The sequence below is a fragment of the Apteryx mantelli genome, chromosome 12 (assembly GCF_036417845.1).
Source record: "Apteryx mantelli isolate bAptMan1 chromosome 12, bAptMan1.hap1, whole genome shotgun sequence".
Classification (NCBI taxonomy): domain Eukaryota; kingdom Metazoa; phylum Chordata; class Aves; order Apterygiformes; family Apterygidae; genus Apteryx; species Apteryx mantelli.
The window spans coordinates 2,841,886-2,865,139 of NC_089989.1; positions in this window are offsets into that span (position 1 = coordinate 2,841,886).

Below are 23,254 nucleotides of genomic sequence, written 5' to 3' on the forward strand. Positions count from 1 at the left end.
CTCTTCCGTATCTGTTGAAATGTGGCCTTCGCTGGGGGGATTCTGGCTAGGTTTAATGGTACATAATGAGACTATGCACTGACTGAGGAGAGAGCAAGGAGTAAATACCATATGCTGCTAACACCATGGCTGGGAGAGTAACCACCTGAATGTTGTGAGGTGTGATCTCATCCCAGTGAGCCTACAGCAGGGCTGGTCTCTCAGCCCATGAGAGAATCCAACAACTGATCAGCAGCATGCTTTTGTCTTCTCAGAAAGGCAGCAGTGTTTTGGTGTCCAGGTCATGCTGAGACTACAAGGAAAAAGTGCCTCTTGCTGAAACACTAATATTGTTCCATAAAGCAGATACGTCTCTTGTCAAATACTAGCTCAGACAGAATTGGTGCACGAGGGATGGAGGCTGGCAGATAGGGTATCAAATGGGTTGCGTGGAAGCTCTTGAATGAAACACAAGGTGTAAAGATGAACATTTCCTGGCTGAAAAGCCTGAAGAGATCTACTCCTGTGATGTGATGGTATGAAGGGATTGAGTGGGCAGAGGGACAGCTTTCAAAATCCCATGGGTTCTTAGGTAGTCCTGAAGCGTTATTCCTGATCACTTACAGGGAGCTGTTGGTGTGTGTGGTACTGCACAGTTATGAGTCAGAGCAAAAAACTCTGTCCCTTCTCCAAAGGATTTACGGTCTAAGAGCACAAGGGAAGACAGAGCATAAGAGAAGGCAGAACGTATGAAGTTGGGACTGATCATTAGATCTTTGCATGCATCCTAGAATAGAGGAGGAGGATTTAGTAATTCCTTTAAGAAGGAAGCTTGCTTGCCATCTGCTTTGAGAGGAAGCATGTTGAGTATCTGGCGTAAGTGGAAAGATGGCTAGAAATCAGAACTGTGTGGGAGAGATGAAATACCTGGTGAGAAGGGGTGTTTGCTGGACAGGGTTGGAGATGGTGACTGCAGGCTGCCTTTGGCTGAGTGCATGTTTGGGTTTCCTGTATTAATGCAATTTTGGATGCCTGCACAGGTTGTTAATAGCCACGCAATTAGCCAATCCAATATCAGCATCTTTCTATTGTTGGTTTATTGGTTTCTTTTTTAGGTATCCTTTGGTGGGAAACCTTCAGTATGGTCACAGAAAGACTATGGAAAGTATAAATTCTCACTTGGACAACTGCATTTTTCCACTGAGTCTTCTTGTACTTCTTTCAACCAGCTGTCTTCTATTTTGTGCTTAGCCTCACCTGCTGAGGAGTATGTATTTACACCCTTGGAAGAGTGGTGAGGTTCAGCCTGCTAAGGCTGCTGTTCACCACTGTGCAGCCAATTCCAGCTCTAGGTAAGTAATGAAACTGGAGGAATGTCTTCCCCAGCAGACAGAGTCTTATCCAGTTGGGTTTTTTTGTTCCTGTCAGATTCTCTGCATTTGTGGTCCCCCCCACCAGGTTGCCTTTCACCGCCCAGCTATCTTGTGGAAGTTCAGCCCTGGCCATAGCCATCAGATGTGGAGTCTACTTGCTCCCTTCTCTGCTCATAACTCCCAGGTAGACCCTGGTTTGCAGCACTTGAACGATTAGGCAAAGAGAGGGCCAGTCTGAGGTGAGTGATTTGTTCACTCGTGAGATGGCAGGACCCTTGTTTCTTGTTAAAGGCACCATGAGATAAGAGCTGCTATTGATGTTTTAAGGTGTTTTTACCATGGACCTTTCCCTGAAATGACAGTGTTTATCCACACTTTCTCTCCAGCTTATTGATGAAACCAGAGAATTTTCTCCCGCTGTCTCCTGTCTCTGGAAAGACCCTAGACAAAAGAATTTTTCAAACACATCATTTCCTTTTGTGAATCAAACTCTAACCCCTTAATGTTCAGCAAATAATTTGTTCCAAAGGGACCGTGTTGTATGTGATCGTAATTACATTTGGTTTTTAATAATCATAAACACTCTTGTTTTCTAAGAACCAGCAAAACTGATTTCCAAATCATTTAATTTGAATGGCATGTTTTGTGTTTGTGTAGCATCTTTTCCCCCCATATGCACTTCTAAAGAAAAACAAACAATGTATTAAAATAAAAAAAAGGCAAATGTGTGTGGGGGAAAACCTTGGAGAACTTTAAAAGAATCTAAACCTGAAAAGGGAGGGTGGGTTCAGCTAATTTGTCCCTCTTTTGTGTGATTTATTAAGCCTTTTGTTCTGGAACGCATGGGTTCAGTGGGAAAGCGGTTTTTGATATATAATGTATTTACTTTTGCTAATTAATTAAAGCAGTATTCATATGAAAATGCCGACTGATAATGGCTTTCACAGCAACAACTGTGTTTTTTAAAGTAGCAACTTTTAATTACAAATTGACTGGCAGAAATGTATAAACCCAAATATTGTTCCACTGATTTCCTTTTAACTGTGTTACTCTTGCTTGATTTATCGGATTAGAGCTTTTCACACATAGTGCGTGGAAGATATTGTTTTTAATGAGAAATTAAAAGATTACCAACAATACCCATAAACCATTAAAAACACAAACTCTAGATGAATGGTAATTAGACAGAATGATTTGAGGCTGATAAATTGAAAGCAATTAATGTATTTGTTTGGGATTCTGAAGATAGCTCCATGTGTTCCAGAATGCTTTGAAGGGTTCAGATTTGGTGCCGGATTGTGTGCGGAGATACCTGCACTGTTTCAAGTGTCCAGGTTACTGGTAGAGTGTTGGTGGAGAAGATGCTGCCAGGGCTCCTGTGGGCTTTGAAGAGAGGGAGAGATGAGAAGCTATAAGAAGGGGGTTTTGTTGGCGGGACTGAATGATTATATCAGAGCAGGGCTTTCTTGGATCCAACCTTTTTTTTTGTTTTGTTTCATCATTATTTTTGACATAACAAAAGGGAAATGTAAAGGAAAACTAGAGAAGATAAAAGGGGAAAGAGCGCCGAGGAGAAGTAAGTTTCTCATCTGTGCTGTGGTTTATCTGTAATGCATCTTCTGCTTAAGCGGTCCAGAGTCAGTCAGCCTGCATGAGATGCTCTCTTGTAGGAGATCAGTAGGAGATTGTATTTGACAGTGTTGGACTGTAACTCCAGCAAGAGCCTCCTGGTTCTGATTTTTCTCTTATTGGCAATGCAAATGTTTTGGGATGCTCTTTCAGCAGAAGGGAGCACTGTCTTGTGGAGGTGCTTTTTGATGATGTGTTCCTTGTACTTGGGTCTAGAACAGAGCTTACCATGATTTCCCATCTCAGGAGAATACTTTAAGAAAAGAAAAATAGCAAAAATCAAGTGATCTCCTAAATCAGGATAGAAATGGCTCTTCTCAAAAATCTTAAAAGAAAAGCACCCTAAAAACCTAAAGCCCCATGCAACTGATCTGATTGATTGAAACATCTCATTTCAAGTTTTACCATTTTTATTCTGAAGTCTTTTCCAAGTGTAAATTAAACAGAATGTTGAAATGAGGAGTCATTGCAAACAAAAACCTGAAACCTTCTCCCAATTTTCCCCCATGTCAAGATATTCTTCAGAATCAGCCCTTTCTTACACAATGTTTTGCTTGTGATAATTTGGCATTTCTGATGGGGGGGGGTTCTTTTCATGAAAGAAATTCTTGACATGGAATACTGCAAGTGGAACTCCCTCTTCTCTACCATCAGCTTATCTCTCTATTCCAATCCCTTCTTTAGATGTATTTCTTCCATGAGGCTTTTCAGTGCTTATCCGCTGTAGAAAGAAATGGATTATTTAACAAGGCAAGAGCAAGAACAGTGTATGCCCTTAACGTTTAACCATCGGCTGCTGGCATCTGGTTCAGGGAACTGGTTTTCAAAGGATCTCAAGCTCTTGAAAGCACTTAGCAAAGTGGATGCTGGTGGGTGCTGAGTTCTTTTGAAAACCTGACCATCAAATTCCTGGTGGAAACTGTTGGACTGAGCCACAGTTCTTCGAAGCTTTGCCCTGAAAAATGGTGTACTGTATGGAAACTCTGTGGCTTGTCAAATTTAGGACCCAATTCTTTCAATTGCTGACTGCCCAGCACACTGGAATCCAGCAGATGCACTGAAGCTTACATTTGCTGGATCAGGAGTTGTGTTTTCCTTCACTTTTGTGCTTTCTGCTGTGGCTTCATCTCTGTGCAGCGCAGGGATGTTCAGTTCCCTGCAACTCTCATGGGGCAATTTGTTATGGCTCTTCTCCATCCCATTGGAGTCACAGTTGATTGGAGAGGAAAGTAGTTGTGTCAGTGAAGAGTATCTTGCTTCCAGGGATGAACTGCACAGGTACTGCTTTGTCCAGTGGGCTCACTCTGGGGAACATTTGCTGGTTTGTTGAGGCTGCTGTAAAGTAGTGGTTTGGGCTTTTCATAAAGTATTTTTTGTTCCTTATACACCGATTCAGCCATCAAATTAGCAAATAAGGTTCCTGGAGGAGCCACCTGGGACCTATTGCAAAGGCTGGATGCCAATAAAATCCAGTTGCATGTTGCAAAAGGGAAAAGACCAATAAGGAAACAATAACAGAAAAGCTCTATTAAAAAGGCATATGGATACAATGTTGCTGGCCCAGTTAATGAACCTGTTATATTCAGTAGTGCAATAAAATCCGAAGTAATTGCAAATGAAACTTAATGCCTTGTAAAAGAGTTCAGCTCCTTTCTTCCATGGCTACAGCTTTTTGAAATAAAGGCCTGATCCAGCAGGAGGTGTATGTGTGCTGCACAGCTTAAGTACTGTTTTGGGAAACGTTTGATTAGCTGTGCACAAAGTTGAGATTGTTTCAAACGTTTCAGCTGTTTTGGCCAGCTTAGCCTTCTGCAGGAGAATGTGGAACAGGGCAGTGCATGGAGAATTTGAGCAAACCGTGTGCATGTGGGATCCTGCATATTCTGGTATTTCCTGCAGGCTCGGGAATCACTTCAGACAAGTGCAGCCAGGAATCTATTGAGGTGATAACTACTTTTTCACTTGTTCTCAAAGTCCTGCCTCCCTCCATCATACTGATTAGACTGGTGGGCTCAAAAGCGCTGGGAAAAGCATGGGAAATGAGTCTTTCTAATGTGCCTGATTGTCACTGTTTGGCCCAGAAAGAGTATGCATCTTTATGGACGTGAAATTGCTGCCTGCTTCATGCAAACTCCATTTGTTTGAGGAGAACAAAGGAAGAACCTCATGATTTGGCTTTCTTTTATAGACTTTGGATAGTAACAATTTCTTTAAGACATAGGATTAAATCCTGAAGCTTGTTTGCGCTTTGTTCTCAAGTCAAGTTCCTTTATGTGGATAAGAAATGTATAGAAAAAGGGTATTTGCAGCACCACCATTTTCTGGTGAGGCTAGTGATATCTTTTGGTTGTTTAATGCCCAGGCTCTAGGTGTTTTAAAAAATAAATAAATTTAAAAAACCTGCTTGAGAACTTTAGCTTCATCTTAAAGGTATGTTTTTAGTCCTTATATTTTTGTGAACTCCCTTCCCTACATAATTTGAAAATGTGGCTTGTTTATGCCTGAAAGACTTGGAATCCAGCAGGCAGAGAAATATACCCAAAGCTGATTGTTATTAAAAACACCCTTCCCCCCAGACTGATGGTATTTGAATTCCTGGATTTTCATTGCAGATTTTGGGCCAGGGGAGCTGAAGATCGATAGGAGGCTGACTTGCATTAGTTCAGAAGCTGGATCATGGCAGTTTGCTTGAAAAAGGCCTGAGCATGTTGAGCCTGATGAACGACCACCTGCATCATGGGGTGAGCAAGGACAGAGTGAGTGCTACAGAGGGAAACACCAGTCCTTGAAGACAAATCCTTTCTAGTTCCATGCATAAACCCCCACTTTTCAGGAGAGCTTTGTCAGTCCTGTAAAGGTGATACCTTCCATTCCTCCGTACTAATAAGGTTTTCATTTAATTTGCAGTCCTTTGTTTCCCCATATGAATTGACTATAGTTGGTGGATGGAGCTGTGAATGGTCCTTTTAAGTTCAAATGATGGTTCTAGCTACGTTCCTCAGTTAAAAATGCACAGTATCCTTCTTTCCTGGCATGTGCTAGTAGAAGTCATGGGGTGCTCCCTGAGAAATAGCCTGTGCTTTCTTTATTGTTGTTCCTTCCTTCCTACGATGGCAAGACCTGGGCATCCTGTTAGTCTTTGAACTGGCAGTCTCTCCGTTTTGGCAGTTAGTATCAGTGAGTTGACAAAAATGGGGCAAATTTCTGAAATTTAAGCAGGATTTCTAGAGGAAGTTCCTTCCCCTCTTCGCCCCCTTGAAAGAAAGCAACCTCCTGCAAACTCTGCAGCCCAGTTCTTTCTTTACAGCATTAGGGCTGGACTCCTGGCCTTTATTAGTTTCCTGTGTAACCATGGGGTTGACTTGGCTTCTGTCAAGGTTCTTGTTGAAATTGGTCCAACTCTTTATGCTCAGAGCCACCCACATACATGAATTACTCAGTGTCATAAATTGGTTAAGATCCATGTAAGTCATGGCGTCTGTGTCTTCCCCCTCTCTCCCCCCCCAAAAAGTGCAGTGTTGCAAGTAGAGACAAACAGAAAATATATACAAGGTGGGGAGCCTTAGACCTATGGTACTGAAAGATGATGGCAGCAAAGACGTAGTCTCATGGAAGGGTATTAGGAGTTTTCAGTAATTGAAAGAAGACTGTCCCTTAAAGCTAGATGCTAAGTTTGCTGAAGTCAGTGGAGAGATTTTATGATTCTTTGCTCCTTCGAAAGGAGCAAGGAATATGGTCCTAATCAAATGGATACGATCGTGGCTAATTACTCATATATTGGCAACTGGATATTCTAGGGGCCAAAAGTAGGGCTCAGCATCTGTGCAGGCCCCTGAATAAGAATTCAGGTTCTTCAAAATTGTTCATTATGAAGGGGACAGGGCTCTTACTCAAAAGGGTATTGCAGTATAGGTCAGTGGACATTGTGTGCTTTGGAAGCTCGGCCCTTTTATCTGGGTAAATGGGAACACCATCTGTTTTCAAATCTGGTTCCAGCTGCAAGTGTTGAATGCTTGAAAGTCCAGCTGGGAGAAGATTTTAAAGACTGCCTCCTATTCCATTTCAAAGCTGAATTTTGCAGGCTGGTATGTTCCTTCAGCTGCTTTTGATAGTACTGAAATGGCACAACACCTTTTAGGGCCATACGTATAGATAGTCAAAGACTTTACAGGGATCATTGTTAAGAAGTTTAAAAAAAAGAAAGGATCTGGATGTTTAGATCAAGAATATGAACACTTGAGTTCCATTTGGAAAGCACAGGCCAGCCAGGAATTTCAGATCTAGATCTTGATTTGAAACTCTAGCAAAGTTGGGGTATGTGATCCCAAGCCTGCGGTTGTCTAAACATGGAAATCGCTCAGAACTCAAGTCAGCAAAAATGAATGTAAAAGCACTGAATAAATGCAATGGTCATGGGTAGCTAATCTTCCCACCCAGGAGCTCTGCTCTTCTCAGGACACAACCATTATTGTCTAAAATACTACCTGTCCCAATGCAGCTTGGATTTGGTGTCCCTGCCTGTGGATTAGACGCAAGGAATATAAAACAGAATACATGCACAAAACCCATGTGTTTCCTTTGCAAAACCAGACTGTGCACATAGCTAATTCTTTTCATGTTAATCTACACTTACAACCTGATAACAAGCTAGAGCTTTCTTCTAACCAGGCTTGATTAAATTTGGAAGATTTCTTCGCAACAGGAGAACCCTTTCTGCTTTCATGCAGTAAACATGATTTTGTGCTTTCCATATTTCCCTTTTTTATTTTTATTTCAGGAATTCTTTATTATTATTATTGTTATTATTATTATGAATAAGCTAGTTTTAAATCAATTTCAACAGCTGGAATTAATTTTCCTGTTACTGACTCTTCACTTGGGCCTGTCACAGAGCGGGAGGCTTTCTATTAGCATAAACATAACTGAAAGCTCTGGAATTTGCATTAATGTACTTTTAACAAGTTGACAGTCTTTTGGCACACGCTCCTGAGATCTGAGAAGCAAGGGAAAAAAAAGACTGTATTATACCTTACACTGGCTGGATTGTAAGAAGCTGTCAGGTAAAACCTCAGGTTTCTTTTCCTAGTACAAAAATATGGGACAAAATACCCACTCATAAGCAGGTGCATATATCTGACAATTTTGCGAAGCCCGTACTGCTTGCCTCCCAGCTTCTGAAAGAACATGCTCACAACTCAAGAGCGAGTTGTTTTATTGTTATTTAATGGATGTGGAACTCACACAAGGGCTGGAGGTGCTGAGGTGCAAAGTATTTTACAAAGTTTTTAAAGTGTCTCAGGAAACATATTTCAGTGAGAAGGCTACAGGCCTTTGAAAAGTGATTCAAACACTGCTAAATGAGTTGGAAGATGCACGTAGAATAAGGAGCTGGTCCTGCAAGTGCCATGAGGTAAGGATTTGAAGAGGGCTCAGCACGGCAGTTTTGCCAGCAGATTGCAAAATCATGAGTGAAGACGCAAAGACTGAGACAATGGTTTTATAAATCTCTAAACCAACTAATTAAAACGAGGGTCTTTCCATCTACTTTCAGCTCTAAAGAGGAAGTGAATTGTGGTTTGAACCTTCCTTCCATAGCCTCAAGGACCAGAACTGAATTGTTGGTTAAACAGAAGCTGAAATTCCCACCAAAAGCCATGGCTTATAGCAGCAAAGCCTTAATGGAAGGTGAACATTAGGAGATCTGGTGACAATGACATTTGACCAAATTCTGCTTGCTTTGCAATTAGTGTGTCAAAGTAGCTGGGCTACTGCTGCATCAGTGTGGCAACCAATGGGCTTGTCTGTGTGCTGCTACTTCCTTGCAGAGATGACTGTGTAAATGGGCTCTGTCGAGGCTAGAAGTTAAGAGTTAATTGAGCCCCTGCACTGCCGGCATCAACTGTACAGATAGCAAGCTTTGAGTAGATCTGGATCCCTCAGCTGTGTAGATATTTTGCCTGCATATTGGTGGGCTTGATGTGTGTATTTAAAGAATGAAATAGGTTTTCAGCAATTACTTAGGTTAAAGGTGTTAAAGTATTTGTGCAAAATGTACAAGTCAACATCAAATTTATATTGTATATATATATATATATATATACACGCACACAGAGAAATATATGCATATAAATGTATGCCACATTATTCCCAGTTATAGTAGAAAAGTAGGCAGGAGAATATACTTGGATTGCAGATCAGACTCATATCAGTTGCCATGGGAATAAAAAGAATACAGAGAATTGAGGGAATCCTTTAAATTACAGGATTTTTTTAATTGAGTTCTTATTTGACTGTTTATTTAGGCCCTACATTAAGACAAAAATGTGTGTTTAGGCATCTCCTCCTGCTGGATTCAGAGCAACTATTAAAGCTCATTTCTGTAGAGATATTGCTAATGCTGGCTCCAGAACAGAGAGGAAAGAGAGGCCTGGAAGAGCCTCTCTGCTTAGTGGGACTAAGCTTGCGCTGCAGATGGGGGCTTAGAGGAAGCTGAACAGCTCCTATAGCTTGACATATAGGGACCATGTTTGCACTTACATGGACAAACAGCTGCCAGTGGTTTGTGATGCCTGGAGTATTTCTCTGCATCAAGCATGGTTCCTGGCATGGTTTGTCTCTTGAGCTTGGAGAGACCAAAATGGTACCCGTTTAGTCTGGAAGCTATGACATGACCTCCTGGCCAGCCCTGGGGTGATATGACACTGCTTACAGTCAGTAATCTGATAGTAGAGTCTCAGTGCTTGGAATAGCTGAAACCTGACTGAATTCCTCTGTCAACTCAGGACAGGATGGATCCTTCTGCCACTCTTCTTTCTTCCTCTTTGCTCCTGAATCACATTGTCAATTATTCTGGAGAAAATTTTTCTTCTCCAGGCTGCTGTTCCAGTGTCAGTCACTACTGTGAAATTCACTGGGGCTGTTATTTGTTGTTTATATGAAGGAAGAACTCGAAGCTGTGGAAGAGCAGTATCCCCTCTATTCCCTTCACATCTTTGTCCCCTTTGTAGTTTTTACCTTTCCCAGGTGATACAAGATCTTACCTGTCCCCAGGGGATCCTAGCTGAGAACAGAGGCAGCCTGTCCAGAGCTGCTTGCTCAGTTGCCTGCTGTATGCTGTTGTTTGATTGATGGAATGCATTTGAGGTACGTCTGCACAGCTGTGACCGAATCACACACAAGCTTTCCTGAGCTAGCTTTAAATCTAGCCCCAGTACATCTGCCTGTGTGGTTCTGGCTGTGCAGAGCTCCATGCAGGTTCCTCATCCAGCCAACAACCATGCACTTGTGTATAGCCCATGTCAGACTAGATGGTTTAGAGCTACCTCAGGGATGTCTTGGTGAGTTGCAGTCACTGGCCTGCTGACTGGTGCATGGGGCCCGATCCATGGAGTGGGGAACAGGACCTTTCCTCACTCTGGCCTGCAGACCCTATGCTCATTAAGCCAAGAAGCCTTTTAGGAGGCTTATCTCCTTCTCCTTACCGCACTTCAACAAGCCCTTGGAAGAAACCAGTTCTGTTGGTATAGGCAGTGCATTGGGCAGAGAATGGGCTGTAAAGGCATGAAAGCTTTGCTGCTCTGACAACCGCATATCCTTTTTGATAAAAAAGAGACATTTCTCTCCTTGCACAAAAAAGTTTCCTTTCCACTTGCCAGGCCAATCTCTATGAATCGCATGAGCCCGGAAATTGCCCCAAATGCAGGAGTGAGGAAAAGGATAGCTAACATAAGAAGCAGGGCTCGGCAACTGTGCTTGTGGAGAGTGAGGTGAACCAAAGCCCAAGGCCTAGCTGCCTACCTGAGCATCAGCTTTGCCAGTATCAGTGGTATTGTGTGAGCAAACATTTATGGTGTTGGGCCCCTAGTCAGGATGTGTGCATGTCTGAGCAGTGGGCAAAGGCTGTGGGCTGGGAGAGCTTTGCAACGGTGGGAAGAGGAGTGTGGGAGGGGAAAAGGGAAGGGTAGTTTGGTTTAGAGATACTGTCCGCAGCGCTGATTCACAGTGCTAATCGGATCTTGGTGGCATTTTTCCTCTGGTATCTGCTTTGGGCGTCTGTCACTGTTTTTAAGAATTTATCTTTCTTATCAGAGCTTGGGTTGTGTGTTTTTTTTTCTCCTCTCTCTTCATTCAATGCCTGAAAGAGGAAAACATTTAAAAACAAAATGTCCTTTTCTCAGAGCTTTGTTCAGTCAGCCTGGGCCATGGTGAAGTTTGTCCTTGTGCAGATTGCCAAGGAAGTTGGGTGCCCTGAGGGCAGTGGCCAGCCAGTATTACCTACAGCCTTTGCTTATTTTTTCCTTTTTTCATAGGAGTTTTTAGTTACAGCCCCCCCCCCCCCCCAATTTTCAAAACAGTACTTTGGGGGCCTGCAAATGGTTTTTTTTTTTCTGCAGCAAAGGTTTTTGTTGAAAAACTCGCTATGGCAGAGATCCCAGGAGCGAGGGTCCAGGGCCTTTCCTTAAGTCTCCTTGTTCTTGACAAGCTTGAGAAATGGCAAATTGTGATTTAAACCGGCAGTCTTACTGCACAACAATTGAGAGAATCTTTGTCTCGCCTAGCGGGTCTACGTCCATATCCTCCCACAAGAAAAACCTGATGAAAAATAGTTCTGAGAAGTTTTTATTAGAGCTCACTTTCTGGCACTGCTGGAGGCGTTTGAGGCACTGTCATGGAGCTCCACTCTGTCCCTTGCAATCTGACCTGCTTGGATTGAGATGAACCCATGAGCTAAGTGGAGCTTGCGACTCAGTAATACGACCAGTGTACCAAACCTCCAGACTCTGCAGCAGGGGACAAAGGGGTTCAAGTATTAATTATTATCTGTCAACTGAAACCTCCACTCCAACCCCTGTTGTATCCATTAAGTTCAGCACAGCGTGAGAGGGGAGCTGTTTGGGGAATGTCTGATAGAGGACATTAGCTGTGTAAAGCTTCATTGGTGAGACCTGTCCGTAAACATCAACTGTTGTTAATTCAGCCTCACATTCTTAAACAGACATTTCTGTGTTCATTATTTGCATTTTCTAGAGGAGAGATTTTTAAATATGGAAATGAATGGAGATATTTGAACAATTGGTTAGCATCCATTTCATATTATTATTGAACATACGTATTACAGAAGTGCCTAGAGACCCTAGGTTATAGTAGGGCTTCACTGAACAAGGCATGGCATGTGCTTAGGGGAGATATGCCTTGCTGCAAATAGCTTAAGGCAGTCATAGCCAAGGCAGACAGCTGGGGAGAGGGAGAGCAAGCGCAAGGGGTAAAGTGACTTGCTCAGGGTTGTGTGCAGGAAGGTAGGATCAGAGCTGGGCTAGAACGCAGGTCTTCTGACTTTGCCCAGTCCTTAAATATTGCTGTCTCCCCAAGTTTACACAGGCAAATGACAAATAATAACTGAGAATAACTGTGTAACCCTCAGAAAGCAAGTGATAATATTGCTATAACTCTGTTTCTGCAGTGTTTTTACCTTCCTTCTCTTGCCATGCCTTAGACTCTGAGCTTTTGATGGGAGAGATGTTGGTTTTCTGGTGAATAAAGCATGATGTTAATTTTAAGCTTTTTTCTGCCTGCAAAGTGCTAGAGACAATAAGAAAGAAATGTTCTTGTCATTTATTTAAATGATCTCTGAATTCAAAGAATGTTCTCAAAAGTCTATATATTGGTTTATAGGTCTGTAGAAATCAGGATGTTTGCTTGGCTAAATACAAGGACTTGGGCTGAGGCAGTGAAAGGAGATCAAATGTAATTGTAATTGGAGGCACAGGCTGACCTGTTTTAGGCTACTTTGCTTCAGGATTTGGGTATGAGTGAGAATCAGAATCTTCCATCACTGGAGTCGATGTTTTGTACATTTGGATTTCTGCCTTCTTGAACATGGAGGTCAGGAGATCAGCTCGTGGGTACAGCCATCACAACTGCATCCCAACCACAGCTGATGTGGGACCCAACCCATTTCTTGCAGACAGGGTCCAAACTAAACAGTCACGTCATTATTTCCTGACACCCAAAATACAGAAGTGCCAGTTGGCAGGTGTGGAAGCTGTCTGTATCCTGGTACCATGGGGTTACTTTTGGTAGCTCTGTTCTTGTTGAGTAACACCTCAACCTAGGAAGGCTCATGCTCATTTCCTAAGACTTTTAGTAGAGTAAAACATAATTTTATTTGAGTTTTTGTCCTGTGTAAGCTATTGTTGTCATTAAACATAATCCTTCCTACTCAATGGTGACTTTGGCCTGATATCTTATATTCCAGAATCAAGCATTTCTGTACTTGTCCTTTCTGTCCTTTAGTGAAGTATTTCCAACAGCGTTCAGATTTTGCCAAACTCTGCTCCTACTGAAATCAAAAGATACTTTGCTTGAGACTTCAGTGGGAGCTGTTAGACCTGTGCTTGGTACTTCTGGAAATCCCATGCCTCGTGATTGTGCAAGTGGAGCAGGCAGGGAAGGGCATCAACAGATCTTCCATGTTTCATGGCAGGAACAGTATTTTGGAGTGCTATGGGGAAAACTGTGTCATGAAAGACAATCTTCCTGTGATGTGTTAAGTTACCTTGTATAGGAACATTGTGGCGACTGTAGGACATGCAGAACAATGTAATTGGAAGGAGTCAGCGGGGATATATGGGGGCATTTGTTCCAGAGAGGAGCTTATGATTGCTTTCTGCCTGGTCTATATAATATGTCTCATTCCTCTGATTAAATTTTTTTTAATCCTTCAGACCATATTGATTTTTCTCTTAATGCTGCAGTATCCTTTCTCTTGAATATGTTGTCTGTAACTAATTCCCACAACTCTTAAAGCTGTACCATGCAGGGGCAGGAATAGCTGTGTGCAATGCACAGTGGCATGTGCTAAGTCCATATTTTCTGGAACCAGCAGTAGGCCACAGCCAGGTGTCCCATCTCAGGGTGCACACCTCTCACTGGCAGAGCCAGCGCACAGGCAGCAGGACCCCAAGTTGAGCTTTGAACATGTGGGAGAGGCTGTGCAGAGGAACTGAATGGGAGCCCAGGTTAATCTGGCTGCGTTGAAACCTGTCCGTAGCATCTGTTTCACTGTAATCATCCCAAACTTCAGAACCTTCCTGTGATACTGGGTTGGCCATTTGTTATGGTTATCACAACAGTAAAATTGTCATTGGTAAAAACATCCCATTGTCCAGAAATGCAAGACAATAGCATCGGCAAAGAAGGCCCATCCTCCACACCGTCCTTCCCCTCGCGACCCCTCCACACTCAGGAAGTGGCAAGGCTGTACTGTGTGGCCAAAAACATGACAGCAAAACTCTAGTGAAAAAGGGAGTTAGAGCTGATCGGTAAGCCAGGCATGGGCGCTGAACATCTCTTAAGAGATAAGTCTCTGACGCTTGATTCTTTTCAGTCCTTTTGGAGACCGTGATAAGGAGGTGGCAGTTGCTTTGTCAGGGTTGCTTACGCTTTTTTGTGTAGCATGTTCACTCACTGAACTTGTTCAGATAAGACAAACATCTAAACTCCATTTCCGGAGACACATACCAGTCTTTGTACTCAGGCAATGGTTATACCAGGGATGGGCTACTGGAGACAAAACTGATGTTGAAAGACTGTGAGAAGGGCTTTCCATTGTAGCTTGCGGTTCTATATCTCCTTTATTCCTCCTGAGCTCCAAAACTGGAGTTCTGACTTTCCAAGTGGCCCGGTGTGGGGGGTTATTTGGTGAAGATGCCCACAAGCATCCTGCTGGGAGCAGCAGGAGGTGAAGTACTTCTGAAAAACTGACCAAACCTCTGGGTGCTGTAGGCTTACCAAAGCTGGGCCCTGCCCAAGTCCGGTTGCATCCAGACTGGTGTGTATCCGGTTCATAGGATTTGCAAGTCCTCAGCCATCAGAAGAAAACTTCTTAGTGAGTGCTTCACTCACTGCTGAAAGGTAGCCACATGAGAATAGAAATGTGATTGATTAAAGCGAACAATGTCTGGACACAATTGTTTAGGATAGACAGTGAAAGAAAATAATGTAGCCAACTGGAAATCCGCAGAGAATTTAGTAAGGTGTCAGGACGTGATAAATGCCTGAGTTAGAAATCAGTCAGACTGTTACTTAGCACCTCTGCTGCAAAAAGTACTGGGACAGCTCTTGTAACTGCAATTAGTTAGACATTCTTTTTAAAATCTCATGTAAAGCAAGAGTATCCCAAAACAGCCTGCGCGGGTGGGCAGTACTGCCTGGAAGGAAGGAATACTCCCCATTCAGTTGCCTTAATTTTTTTCAGCTTCAGAGGGCTCCCAACTAACTACTCATCTTGCTTTAACCTGTGAGCTCTGAGAAGTATTTGCCTGAGTTGATATGGGCAGATATACATCAAATAGCTAGAGCTGTCCCTACTTCAGTATAAGAAGTAGGCTCAAAGCAGTCAGGATATTTGGGCAGCGGGGGTTATGAGAAGCTGTGTCTGTGGGTATTACGCTTCCGGTTTTGAGACTCAACATGAAAAGGCTGAAATACAGTTTGTGTAGACACCTGTGAATTCAGGGGTGTTGTAATATGTCTGAATACCCTTTTTCTTGTATCATTTCTGGCACCTCCCATCAGGCCAGAAGCACTCAAGTTTTTGCTGCCTTCTCGACAGACAGGGAGGTAAATACATCTAACGGCCTTCAAACCTCAGAGAAGACTCAGTTCCTCAGCAAGGGGATGATTCCCCAATTTGAACAGAGGCAGCTTGAGAAATGCTTGGCCTGTTCTCCTGGCCTGGGATGAAGCATATCCTCCTGTGCACTGCCCACCTTGAGTGCACTGAGAGTGACTTTAAGTCCGTTGCTCTGGTAAGCTCTACTTTATGGGTCACATTATTAGTCTGAAGCTCTGTGCTCTACCTAAGGCAAGTCTGATCCAGGCAGCCTTGGAGGATGTGAGAAACTTTATCAGTTTTGGAAGGAAGAGACTGCAGGAAGAAAGCAGTGTTTGTAGAAGTCTGTGGGAGGGAGTTCTTGTTTTTTTCCGCAATGAAGTTAACAGGATTATACTTAGTTACACAGTGGTGTAGGTCCCTGTCACCTAACTCGGGACTGGCCCCTGGCAATCTCTTGAGGCCCAGGCTTGGTGGAGCTGAGAGTACGCAGCCACCGCTCCAATGCTCACCTAAGGAACAAAAAGAGATGAATTCCCTAGAGCTGTGCACCACTCCTGATGAGATCCTTCACGAAATTGCCATCTCGCACAGGGTCAGTTTATGCACCAGAATACCAGTGACAGGACAGGAACAGACTGGTGTTGGCTTGTCCTAAACTGGGTGCTTAATTTTGTTGATGATCTGCACTGAAAATGGAGGTACTTTGTATGTTTTCTAGGAGTCCTAGAGGGACAGAGACATTGAAAACTAGCTTTGCTATTCTGTCTTGTGCCACCTCTGAGATCCCTGGGTAAGGGGATTAAAAAAAAAAGTCTCCTTTCCCCTCCTCCAACAGATTTCACACTAAAAACCACTAAGGAGAGCTGAGTATCTTCAGCACTCAAAGGATTTGGCCCCAGGATGCATTGAAAGCACTTACCCACTCTATTACTCCTATGTGCTTCGGGGATCATTCCTCGCTGTGACCCTGCACAGTCGTCAGCTTAACCCTCAAGTGAGCAGCAGTCATGTCGCTTAGGCATCTAATCCCATTTATACCCTGAGATACCAATTATAAGATACAAATAAATTTAAAAAGCCCTGTGCTGGAAAGACCTATTATTAAGTCATCTAGCATACGGCTCTGTCCACGTAGGGTTATTCAATTAACTGGAATCCAAGTCATTAGTATGGCAGTTTTTTTTGTTAATTGCTTACTACCAGAGCAATGATTTAAGATACTTTTAAATTTCATTGACGTTTCCTCTCATTGACAGTTGGCCAGGGTCAAATATTGGGCCTAAGGCATGCGATGTTGTCTTTGTGCTATCTACAGCAACAGAAAATCCTGTCCTGAGAGAATCTCTTTCTGGAAGGGAAGGGATGCACACAGACCTCCTCTCCTTTTTCTTGCTGCATTGCATGCTTTTTTATAGCTCGTTCAGAATTGCTGTGTAATGGTGTGGATTTCCCAGCTTTTCCTGGGTTGTTTTCTCCCCTGGCTGGGAGCTGTTGTGGAAAGCAGTGACCTATTACAGTGGCAGGCCTGCAGTGAATTCATGACCTTGTGCTTCGCAGTTTTTCCTGTGCTCTGCTGACGTGCTATGGAAATGAAAATAACATGTTTTGCCTGCAGGCAGAACCTGCCAATCCTGCTGTCCTACAGCAGTGTTTCCCAGACAGGAATGCTTCTCCTGCTTTATCTCAATCTATCTATCCATGTCGCTGGTGGGATGCATCTGCTGTGTGACTATTCACCCCTTGTATCACTCCATTCTGGTGCCCTCTACTTCCCCTAAACTTGCAATTTAGTCTTGCCCTTCCCATTCTCCGGACCTGCTGCCTACCCTTACGGAAAGGCCATGCGTGTCATTCTTGTGGAAGGTGGCTCACTGCGTCAGGGGAACTCGGAGCTGCCCAAGTCTTGATTAGTGAAACTTTCTGTTGTTTCAAAGTCACATTGACCTGAGTGCTGCAGCAAATGTGTATAGCGTCTGCTGCCATTGTTTCGCATGAGGGAGCTGCAGTCAAATATTAAAAAGGCAGCAAGAGCATTAAATTATTCGGCAACGAAACATTGTCATTCCTCCATAAAACTATTTTGACCTGTAGTTTTCTATGGAGTCCATTGCTCTTAAATGTGCAATGAGAAAGGAAATTAAAAATTAATCTTTATTTCCATCTCAGAAGAAAACCTTAATTCTCTGCATTGAAATTATACTCGTAATCCAGGGTAATAAATTATAGTTTTTAATTGCAGCTAGTCACAGCCAATCAAATGGAGACGTCTCTCTCTCGCCTGCTTTAACTTTGCTATGCAGAAGAACTCATGGAGTGCCGGAAGAAATTCACATACATTGACCCAGGCTGTTAACATCATGTAGAATAAGGCCAGGACACATTACAACAATAAGGTTCTGCTCTTCTCTGGCACCTCTGAGCCAATGATTTGAAAGCATCTCATGAACAAGAATTACACCCATACACTAAATCCTGCCATTTCCCCATGGGGAAGGTGAGATGTAGCATCTTGTTTAAGGTCATGTAGTGGGTCAGTGTTGACCTAGAAAAAAAATCTTGATCCTGGTTCAGCTGATTCGACTATCAGACAATTCTCTTTCCCTGAGCAGGGAATAGGAGCCAAGATGCCCTGCTCTGGCCCACTGACCAACTTGGCTGACCTTCAAACACTTGAGCTGTGATGTCATGCCTTTTTCCGACAAAAAGGACCGGCTGTGTAAAGCAAATACTTGTTGATGTTTGGTGCTGGTTACCTTTGTGTTCTTTCACATTAAAATATGTTGCAGACAAATGAATTTTTTCTTGGAATTTGACAGCAACTGTATTACATACGATGGAAGTTACCTTGGAAATGGCTTTACTAAGGTATGCTGTGCTTTTAGCTCAGCCAAGGAGGTCTCTCTGTTCCCAAACAACTGATGCTGTGTATCTGCCAGCTCCTTCCTTTACTAAGCCACAGTGTTTAGCTGGGTACTTGCATACCATCTGTACTGCTAGGTCATCCAGGCTCGCTGTCATCTCACCACTTGCATGGTGGCACTGAGCCAGTGGTTTTCCTCTCTAAGAGCAGCCTAGAAGGTGTTGAAATACCTGTGCGGTGCACCTGAATTTTTAGGTTACACCTTTCTCCAAGCCATCAAACTTTTGCATTTTTTCTACCCCGTCACCTCCGAGACCATGGGATAGATCTGTGCTAACAGGATTTTAAAGATTTCTTAGTATTTTCAAGCTCAGCAAGGAAAAGGGAGAGCCAACAGGAATGGGATCCTTCGCTGGGGGGAGAAATACTATTTGTAGGGGTCTACAATTTTGAAGTCTTGGGGATGTATTTGAGCATCTCACTTGCGCAGTAGTATTTCTTGCCACATCTTTGCTGCTATCAGTGTGCAAGTTAGCTAAGTTAAAGGTACTTTGTGTGTACTTACATGCGGCAATCACACCTCTAATTTGTTTTGTCTGGGCTGTTTTTAAATATGCGTTCTATCCCTTTCTGTGGCAGAATTCACCACGGCATAACAAATTGAATTGCTTGAAGGCTTTTTCTGGTGGTCTAGTTGAATTTTGCAGTTAACTTCCTTTTCTTCTGGTTCTACCAATTGGATTAGGCCTAAATAATTCTCCTCCTTTCTTGTAGCATTCAAATATGAGTCAAAGCTGGATAGGTTTCCCCCTCCTTTACTGTTTTCCTTCCTAAATCACTTCCACCAAGTTCTTGGTCATTTTTGTTCTATCTTTATTCCCCACTTTATTGCTTCTCAGTTTCCTGCAAAAATAACACAGTGGTAAAGCAATTGTTGGATCTCTTCTAGTTGTTGAAACTGCAGAATAGCAGCATACTCAGCATGCTGCTGAGGTCAGTAAGAAATATAGCTACTTATGGATCGTGAAAGAGATTCTTAAATTTTGAATGAGACAAGTTCATGATACAAAAAGCAGGGATTGCTAGTAACACGCTCACGCAAACTCTGCTTTCCAGCAGGCAGCAGTGAGAATAAGAGAGCACCCAGAGGACTACAACTTGTATGTATACATGAACGAAGCTCCCTCTGGAAGTTAAATGGTTTATCTAAAATTATCACACTGCTGACTGTTCTTTAAAAGAGGTACCTGAGGGCTGGGGAAAGAGCTGTAGTTGTGATTGTCAAAACCAGAAGAAGAATGACCCTGGAATTTATTGTCCTGTATGCGTGATTTTTGTATTTAGGAAAATATTAAAACAAGGATTTATGAACTAAATAAACATGTTTCCGGAAGATGATGCAGCTGTATGCCTTTAGCAGTAGTGGCGACATGGTGAATATATCTCATCAGAAAATCTTTTATTTTACAGGACAATAAAATTAGTGAATGAAAGCAAAAAGTAAGGTATAATGGATCTGGATTTTAACAAGCATGTGAATCAATATCTCATGAGATCTTGCCTGAAACAACATTGTATTGGACTGAGTAAGGACATGTAGAGAAGAAATAGGGGAAAGAAAACAGGGTGAAAGGGGGAGTAATGCTGTGACTATGGCTGGAAATCTGACTGAGAAGACTGGATGGCCTGGTCTTCAGGGTCTCAACCAGTGGGCTTAATTCCAAGCTTTGTCACGGACTTCATGAGGGCACCTCCCTTCTTTCTCTGGACCTTGGTATACCATCCTTAAAATGAAGATGGTACTATTGCCCTGCTGGCTTGTGAGAATGGTGGCATTTAAAATTGAGAGGTTCCACGAACCATGGGAGCGGATACCATGTAACAATGTCAGATTTCCTACCCTGCCACATGAGCAATTATAAGAAATTATCCATTTTTCATCATTTCATGCTTCATGCACGAGGAGTGGAGACTCTGGTTCCTATTAGAATAGTAGCATTTCATACACGTTTTCTGTCAGTGCTGTTATTGATGCAAGCTGCAGAAACTAGAAAAATCAAGTAAAAGGTCTTTTTGACTGCGGAGCAAACACTTCCCCACGTATAATTATTATACACCTGTTGTGCCATTGAATTTCTTTTTTTCTTTAATTTGACTAGGATTGTGAGGAAAGAGGAAAAAGATTTATCTGGCTTTTGGAAATTTCCTGTAGTGGTAGCAGGAGGGAAGAAATATCTCAGCTTTTTCTATGTCCTGGATCTACAGTGGCTTAAACTAAGCTGGAAACGTGTAAGAAGAGCTCTTTGATGGGGCTACACAGTGATCATTCAGATTTACAGCCATGGCATTTAGTGTTTGCTTTGCTTCCCAGCGATTGGGAAGTAAGGGGATTGCCTTCTCTATCCCCCTGCGGCTTGGGGACGCTGCTCTTCCTGCGCCCAGGAGCGTTTGCTTTTGCCCACTCCCCTGAACACTTGTGCTATCCAGAGAGATTGTCTCTAACGTGCGCTGAGCAGCTCTTCCTCGCGCTCCTCTGTATCAAACACTTCCCACCTTGCAAACCTCCTTGGTTAACTGCTCATTTCAAAATCATTATTAATGTATTTGCACAGGGATTTTGGAATTTAATTAGCCTCTTTCGAACTGCTCTTAGTGTGTTTGTCTAGAGAAACAGAAAATCCCTCCATGGCTTGTTTGCTTTCTTCCTTCGTTGGCTTTCACTGGAAGGGAAAGATACCATTGGGTTTTGCAGCCCTCCTGATGCAACTGGCGCTGCGTCTGAGGATAAGTGCGGAGTTTGGGGAAGGAAGCTGCTGCTTCTGTGGTGCATCAGGGTCTCCGCTGTACGCGTGCAAGGTGTGTGAGCATTGGCGCAGACAGGGCCGTTGAGCGCAGTAGGACAAGATTAACTGGTGGTAAGGATCTGTGAAGCGTCTGAACACACAACTCGCTCTTGCCTCGCTTCTGATGTGGGCACATTTGCACTGTGGCAGCTGCACTGGCTGAACTCACCTCCCACTTGCCTCTTCATTAGTTTCCCTTGGGGACCGACTGCGATTTGAATGTGTCCTGCTTCCAGAGGCAGGAGGCCAATTGGCACAAAATTATTTTAGTTTCGCTTCTTCAAAGTGTGTGTTCAGAGCAGCGGTTCTGCTACATTGAATCAAGCCTGTGTTTGCACAGAGCATGTTGCAGGATGTGCGTGTACATGCGTGCAGATCTGCAGGCACTGTTTTTCATTTGAAGGCTGCTTTAAATTTTTCCTTTTGCCTGATGCTGCTTTGAAAAACAGACTGAGCGAAGCAGAATAGTGTTTCTGGTAGTCCCTGCCTCTGCCTGAGCATGCACACGCGCTTTCTTTCTCTCTTGCAAACCACAGTGGTTATGACCACTGCCTCTGGTACTGTTGTATTGGTCCCAAATTGAGGAAGGATGACTAACTTAATCACTCAATAGTTTTGATTTCTAAAATTAAACAGCCTTTCATATGTGCAACACTGTTACTATATTTATGCCAGCAGTTAGTAGACAGCATCAACCGAGCTAGAGGGGCTTCACAGCTGCAGCTTGTGCCTCTGCTGTTGCTGTGTGTACACAGATGTTTCTTCCCCATTTTTCTAAATGCAGCCTTGCAGTCATTTCTCTTGTAAAAACAAAAGTGCTTGTACTCATAGAGCTTTCTGGACAAATTCTGAGTCATCACTTTGTAAATGTGTCTTAAGACTTCTTGGTGTGTCTGAGCTCCAAATGAAGGGTAGAAAGGTTGAGTCAAACCCAGGAGAAAGAGCACAGCAAGCCAGAACTGAAGCTTCCATCCCTGAATGCTAATGCAGCTGCTCTCTGAAACGTCAGTGAGAACGAGTGAGTTGCGGAAGGCCCTTCCTGGGAAATGGTGGGCGCCCTTCCTGCTTAGTCACTGCAAGAGGACTGAGCACGGCCCCGAGGGACATGTGGCAGCACACTGTCCTGACTGCCTGAGCTAGTGGGTGAATAAGTGAACAAGACACCTTTCTTCCACCTTTTGCTTTGTAGGAGCTCAGTTAGCACTGCACAGATTTATTTGGATTTTGTGAGAGGAAATAAGAGGAATAAGCAATGGATAAAAGCCAGGATGAAATGTACTGAAGTGGAAGGAGTGGAGCCTCATTCTTTGGAGGAGGACAGACTGAGGGATGAGATGTTAGTTATTATTTTGGTTCAGGCAGCATTCCTCTATAATCCTAGGCAGGTTACTTGACTTTGTTTTCTAGCAGGAAATCTGGCTTGCCTGACAGAAAGGTTAAGAGATGGAACAAATAGCACTAAATATTTTAAAGTATTTGAGTGAAAGTGAAATATTTTGACATATTAGATGTGATTTTGCCGAATGACTTGGTGACTTATACATGCTTTTGTTGAGCAAGTGTTACTGCAAAGCATAGGCAGCAGTGTGTTTTGGTAGGGTTGCATATGCTTGTTGAGTAGGTGGCAGAAGAGGGTTTGTTTTTCATTTAGTTATGCTTTTTATTTGAAACAATTGGAATCCTTGGAGATTTCTTGCACAGAGAATAGGGCTATATGGATCTGGCAAGCATATTTAATGGAAGCAGAGAGTATCTCTGCCCCTTAGATTGGGCAGTGTCAAATTAAGAAACCCATATAAACTATATCAGAAAAAACAAACTGTAGAAAAGGCTTGTGTCACCAATGCAGCGGCCTTCTGCACACCCTCCTCTAAGAATGCATAAATGATCCTGGGGTACAGGGATGCCCCAGGGTACCCAGGGGTGGCTCGTGCACCCTGACCTGTTACTTCTG